A 6,000-nucleotide genomic window follows, 5' to 3' on the forward strand; every position below is an offset into this window, starting at 1 on the left:
GCCGCCCACTTTGCTCATTACCGTATTTGGTCGCGTGATGCGCCGCACTCTTTGCTCATTACCATATTTGGTCCTGTGACGCCCCGCCCACTTTGCCGGCATCTTTGCTCATGACCATATTTGGTCGCGTGACGCACCGGCCCCTTTGCGCATTACCGTATTTGGTCGTGTGACGCGACGCCCACGTTGTTCATTCCCATATTTGGTGATGTGATGCCCCGCCCACTTTGCTTATTTCCATATTTGGTCGCGTGATGCGCTGCCCACCTTGCTAATTACCACATTTGTTCCCGTGAAGCACCACCCCGTTTGCGCATTACCGTATTTGGTCACGTGACGCGCCGCCCACTTTCCTCAATACCGTTTTTCAAATTCCTTCATTGCAATATTTGATCGCGTGACGTGCCTCCCACCTTGTTCATTCCCATATTTGGTCACATGACGCGGTGCCCACTTTGCTCATTACCATATTAGGTCGCGTGAAGGGCCGCCATCACTGCTCATTACCATATTTGGTTGCGTAACGCGCCGCTCACTTTGCTCATTACCATATTTGGTCGCGTGACGCGCCGCCCACTTTGTTCATTCCCATATTTGGTCCCGTGACACGCCGCCCACTTTGTTTATTACCATACTTGGTCGCGTGACGCGCCGTCCACTTTTCCGGCCAGTTTGCCGGCCACTTTGCTCATTACAATATTTGGTCACATGACGCGCCTCCCACTTTGCTCATTTAAATATTTGGTCACGTGACGCGCCGCCGACATTGTTCATTACCATATTTGGTCGTGTAACGCGCCGCCCACTTTGCTCATTACCATACTTGGTCGTGTAACACGCCACCCACTTTGCTCATTACAATATCTGGTTGCGTGACGCGACGCCCACTTTGCTTATTACCATATTTGGTCACGTGATGCGGCCCCCACTTTGCTCTTTACCATATTTGGTCACAGCACGTTACAGGACGCGCTGCCCACTTTGCTGCCCACTTTGTCGCTCACTTTGTCACCCACTTTGCGCATGACCATATTTGGTCCCGTGATGCACCGCCCACTTTGCTCATTACAATATTTGGTCACATGACGCGCCCCTCTCGTTGTTCATTACCATATTTGGTCGCGTGACGGGCCGCCATCTTTGCTCATAACCATATTTGGCCATGGCACGTAACACGACGCGCCGCCCACTTTGCTGCCGACTTTGCCGCTCACTTTGTCGCCCACTTTGCGCATGACCATATTTGGTCGAGTATCGCGCCGCTCACTTTGCTCATAACCATATCTTGTCGCGTGACGCGCCGCCCACTTTGCTCATTACCATATTTGGTCACGTGAAGCGCCGCCCAATTTGTTCATTCCCATATTTGGTCACGTTACGCACCGCCCACTTTGTTCATAACCATATTTCGTCGCATGACACGCCGCCCACTTTGCCCATTTAAATATTTGGTCACGTGACGCACCGCCCACTTTGTTCATTCCCATATTTGGTCGCGTGACGCACCGCCCACTTTGTTCATTACCATATTTCGTCGCGTGACGGGCCGCCATCTTTGCTCATTACCATATTTGGTCGCGTGATGCGCCGCCTAATTTGTTCATTACGATGCTTGGTCGCGTGACGGGCCGTCCACTTTGCCGCCCACTTTGCCGCCCACTTGGTCATTACCATATTTGGTTGTGTGACGCTCCGCCCACTTTGCTCATTACCATATTTGGTTGCGTGAAGCCCTGCCCACTTTGTTCATTCCCATATTTGGTCGAGTGACGCACCACCCACTTTGTTCATAACCATATTGCGTCGCATGACGCGCCGCCCACTTTGCCCATTTAAATATTTGGTCACGTGACGCACCGCCCACTTTGTTCATTCCCATATTTGGTCGCGTGATGCACCGCCCACTTTGTTCATTACCATATTTCGTCGCGTGACGGGCCGCCATCTTTGCTCATTACCATATTTGGTCGCGTAACGCGCCGCTCACTTGTTCATTACCATATGTGGTCGCGTAACGGGTCATTACCATATTTGGTCGCGTAACGCGTCGCTCACTTTGCTCATTACCATATTTGGTCGCGTGACGCGCCGCCCACTTTGATCATTCCCATATTTGGTCCCGTGACACGCCGCCCACTTTGTTCATTACCATACTTGGTCGCGTGACGCACCGCCCACTTTGTTCATTACCATATTTGGTCGCGTGACGGGCTGCCCACTTGTTCATTACCATATTTGGTCGCGTAACTGGTCATTACCATATTTGGTCGTGTAACACGCCACCCACTTTGCTCATTACAATATCTGGTTGCGTGAAGCGACGCCCACTTTGCTTATTACCATATTTGGTCACGTGATGCGGCCCCCACTTTGCTCTTTACCATATTTGGTCACAGCACGTTACAGGACGCGCTGCCCACTTTGCTGCCCACTTTGCTGCCCACTTTGTCGCTCACTTTTTCGCCCACTTTGCGCATGACCATATTTGGTCACGTGAAGTGCCGCCCACTTTGTTCATTCCCATATTTCGTCGAATGACATGCCGCCCACTTTGCCCATTTAAATATTTGGTCACGTGATGCACCGCCCACTTTGTTCATTCCCATATTTCGTGGCGTGACGGGCCGCCATCTTTGCTCATTACCATATTTCGTCGCTTGACGGGCCGCCATCTTTGCTCATAACCATATTTGGTGACGTGAAGCGCCGCCACTTTGTTCATTCCCATATTTGGTCGCGTGACGCACCGCCCACTTTGCTCATTACCATATTTGGTCCTGTGACGCTCCGCCCATTTTGCTGGCATCTTTGCTCATGACCATATTTGGTCGCGTGACGCACCGGCCCCTTTGCGCATTACCGTATTTGGTCGTGTGACGCGACGCCCACGTTGTTCATTCCCATATTTGGTGATGTGATGCCCCGCCCACTTTGCTTATTTCCATATTTGGTCGCGTGATGCGCTGCCCACCTTGCTAATTACCACATTTGTTCCCGTGAAGCACCACCCCGTTTGCGCATTACCGTATTTGGTCCCCTGACGCGCCGCCTACTTTGCGCATTTCCATATTTGGTCACGTGACGCGCCGCTCACTTTCCTCTATACCGTTTTTCAAATTCCTTCATTGCAATATTTGATCGCGTGACGTGCCTCCCACTTTGTTCATTCCCATATTTGGTCACATGACGCGGTGCCCACTTTGCTCATTACCATATTAGGTCGCGTGACGGGCCGCCATCACTGCTCATTACCATATTTGGTCGCGTGACACGCTGGCCCACTTTGCTCATTTCCATATTTGGTAATTTGACGCGACGCCCACGTTGTTCATTTCCATAATTGGTCACGTAACGCGCCGCTCACTTTGCTCATTTCCATATTTGGTCGCGTGACGCGCCGTCCACTTTGTTCATTCCCATATTTGGTCCCGTGACACGCCGCCCACTTTGTTTATTTCCATAATTGGTCACGTAACGCGCCGCTCACTTTGCTCATTTCCATATTTGGTCGCGTGACGCGCCGTCCACTTTGTTCATTCCCATATTTGGTCCCGTGACACGCCGCCCACTTTGTTTATTACCATACTTGGTCCCGTGACACGCCGCCCACTTTGCTCATTACAATATTTGGTCGCATGACGCGCCTACCACTTTGCTCATTTAAATATTTGGTCACGTGACGCGCCGCCGACATTGTTCATTACCATATTTGGTCGTGTAACGCGCCGCCCACTTTGCTCATTACCATACTTGGTCGTGTAACACGCCACCCACTTTGCTCATTACAATATCTGGTTGCGTGACGCGACGCCCACTTTGCTTATTACCATATTTGGTCACGTGATGCGGCCCCCACTTTGCTCTTTACAATATTTGGTCACAGCACGTTACAGGACGCGATGCCCACTTTGCTGCCCACTTTGTCGCTCACTTTGTCACCCACTTTGCGCATGACCATATTTGGTCGAGTATCGTGCCGCTCTCTTTGCTCATAACCACATCTTGTCGCGTGACGCGCCGCCCACTTTGCTCATTAGAATATTTGGTCACATGACGCGCCCCTCTCGTTGTTCATTACCATATTTGGTCGCGTGACGGGCCGCCATCTTTGCTCATAACCATATTTGGTCATGGCACGTAACACGACGCGCCGCCCACTTTGCTGCCCACTTTGCTCATTAGAATATTTGGTCACATGACGCGCCCCTCTCGTTGTTCATTACCATATTTGGTCGCGTGACGGGCCGCCATCTTTGCTCATAACCATATTTGGTCATGGCACGTAACACGACGCGCCGCCCACTTTGCTGCCCACTTTGCCGCTCACTTTGTCGCCCACTTTGCGCATGACCATATTTGGTCGAGTATCGTGCCGCTCACTTTGCTCATAACCATATCTTGTCGCGTGACGCGCCGCCCACTTTGCTCATTACCATATTTGGTCACGTGAAGCGCCGCCCAATTTATGCATTCCCATATTTGGTCGCGTGACGCACCGCCCACTTTGTTCATAACCATATTTCGTCGCATGACACGCCGCCCACTTTGCCCATTTAAATATTTGGTCACGTGACGCACCGCCCACTTTGTTCATTCCCATATTTGGTCGCGTGACGGGCCGCCATCTTTGCTCATTACCATATTTCGTCGCGTGATTCGCCGCCTAATTTGTTCATTACGATGCTTGGTGGCGTGACGGGCCGTCCACTTTGCCGCCCACTTTGCCGCCCACTTGGTCATTACCATATTTGGTTGTGTGACGCTCCGCCCACTTTGCTCATTACCATATTTGGTTGCGTGAAGCCCCGCCCACTTTGTTCATTCCCATATTTGGTCGAGTGACGCACCACCCACTTTGTTCATAACCATATTTCGTCGCATGACGCGCCGCCCAATTTGCCCATTTAAATATTTGGTCACGTGACGCACCGCCCACTTTGTTTATTCCCATATTTGGTCACGTGATGCACCGCCCACTTTGTTCATTACCATATTTCGTCGCATGACGGGCCGCCATCTTTGCTCATTACCATATTTGGTCGCGTAACGCGCCGCCCACTTGTTCATTACCATATTTGGTCGCGTAACGGGTCATTACCATATTTGGTCGCGTAACGCGCCGCTCACTTTGCTCATTACCATATTTGGTCGCTTGACGCGCCGCCCACTTTGATCATTCCCATATTTGGTCCCGTGAAACGCCCCCCACTTTGTTCATTACCATACTTGGTAGCTTGACGCACCGCCCACTTTGTTCATTACCATATTTGGTCGCGTGACGGGCCGCCCACTTGTTCATTACCATATTTGGTCGCGTAACGGTTCATTACCATATTTCAGCACGTTACAGGACGCGCTGCCCACTTTGCTGCCCACTTTGTCACTCACTTTGTCGCCCACTTTGTTCATTCCCATATTTGGTCGCGTGACGCACCGCCCACTTTGTTCATTACCATATTTCGTCGCGTGACGGGCCGCCATCTTTGCTCATTACCATATTTGGTCGCGTAACGCGCCGCCCACTTTGCTCATTAACATATTTGGTCGCGTGATGCGCCTTCTAATTTGTTCATTACGATGCTTGGTCGCGTGACGGGCCGTCCACTTTGCCCCCACTTTGCCGCCCACTTGGTCATTACCATATTTGGTTGTGTGACGCTCCGCCCACTTTGCTCATTACCATATTTGGTTGCGTGAAGCCCCGCCCAGTTTGTTCATTCCCATATTTGGTCGAGTGACGCACCACCCACTTTGTTCATAACCATATTTCGTGGCATGACGCGCCGCCCACTTTGCCCATTTAAATATTTGGTCACGTGACGCACCGCCCACTTTGTTCATTCCCATATTTGGTCGCGTGATGCACCGCCCACTTTGTTCATTACCATATTTCGTCGCGTGACGGGCCGCCATCTTTGCTCATTACCATATTTGGTCGCGTAACGCGCCGCCCACTTGTTCATTACCATATTTGGTCGCGTGACGCACCGCCTAATTTGT

This window comes from Synchiropus splendidus, chromosome 15 (assembly GCF_027744825.2).
Source record: "Synchiropus splendidus isolate RoL2022-P1 chromosome 15, RoL_Sspl_1.0, whole genome shotgun sequence".
Lineage (NCBI taxonomy): Eukaryota > Metazoa > Chordata > Actinopteri > Syngnathiformes > Callionymidae > Synchiropus > Synchiropus splendidus.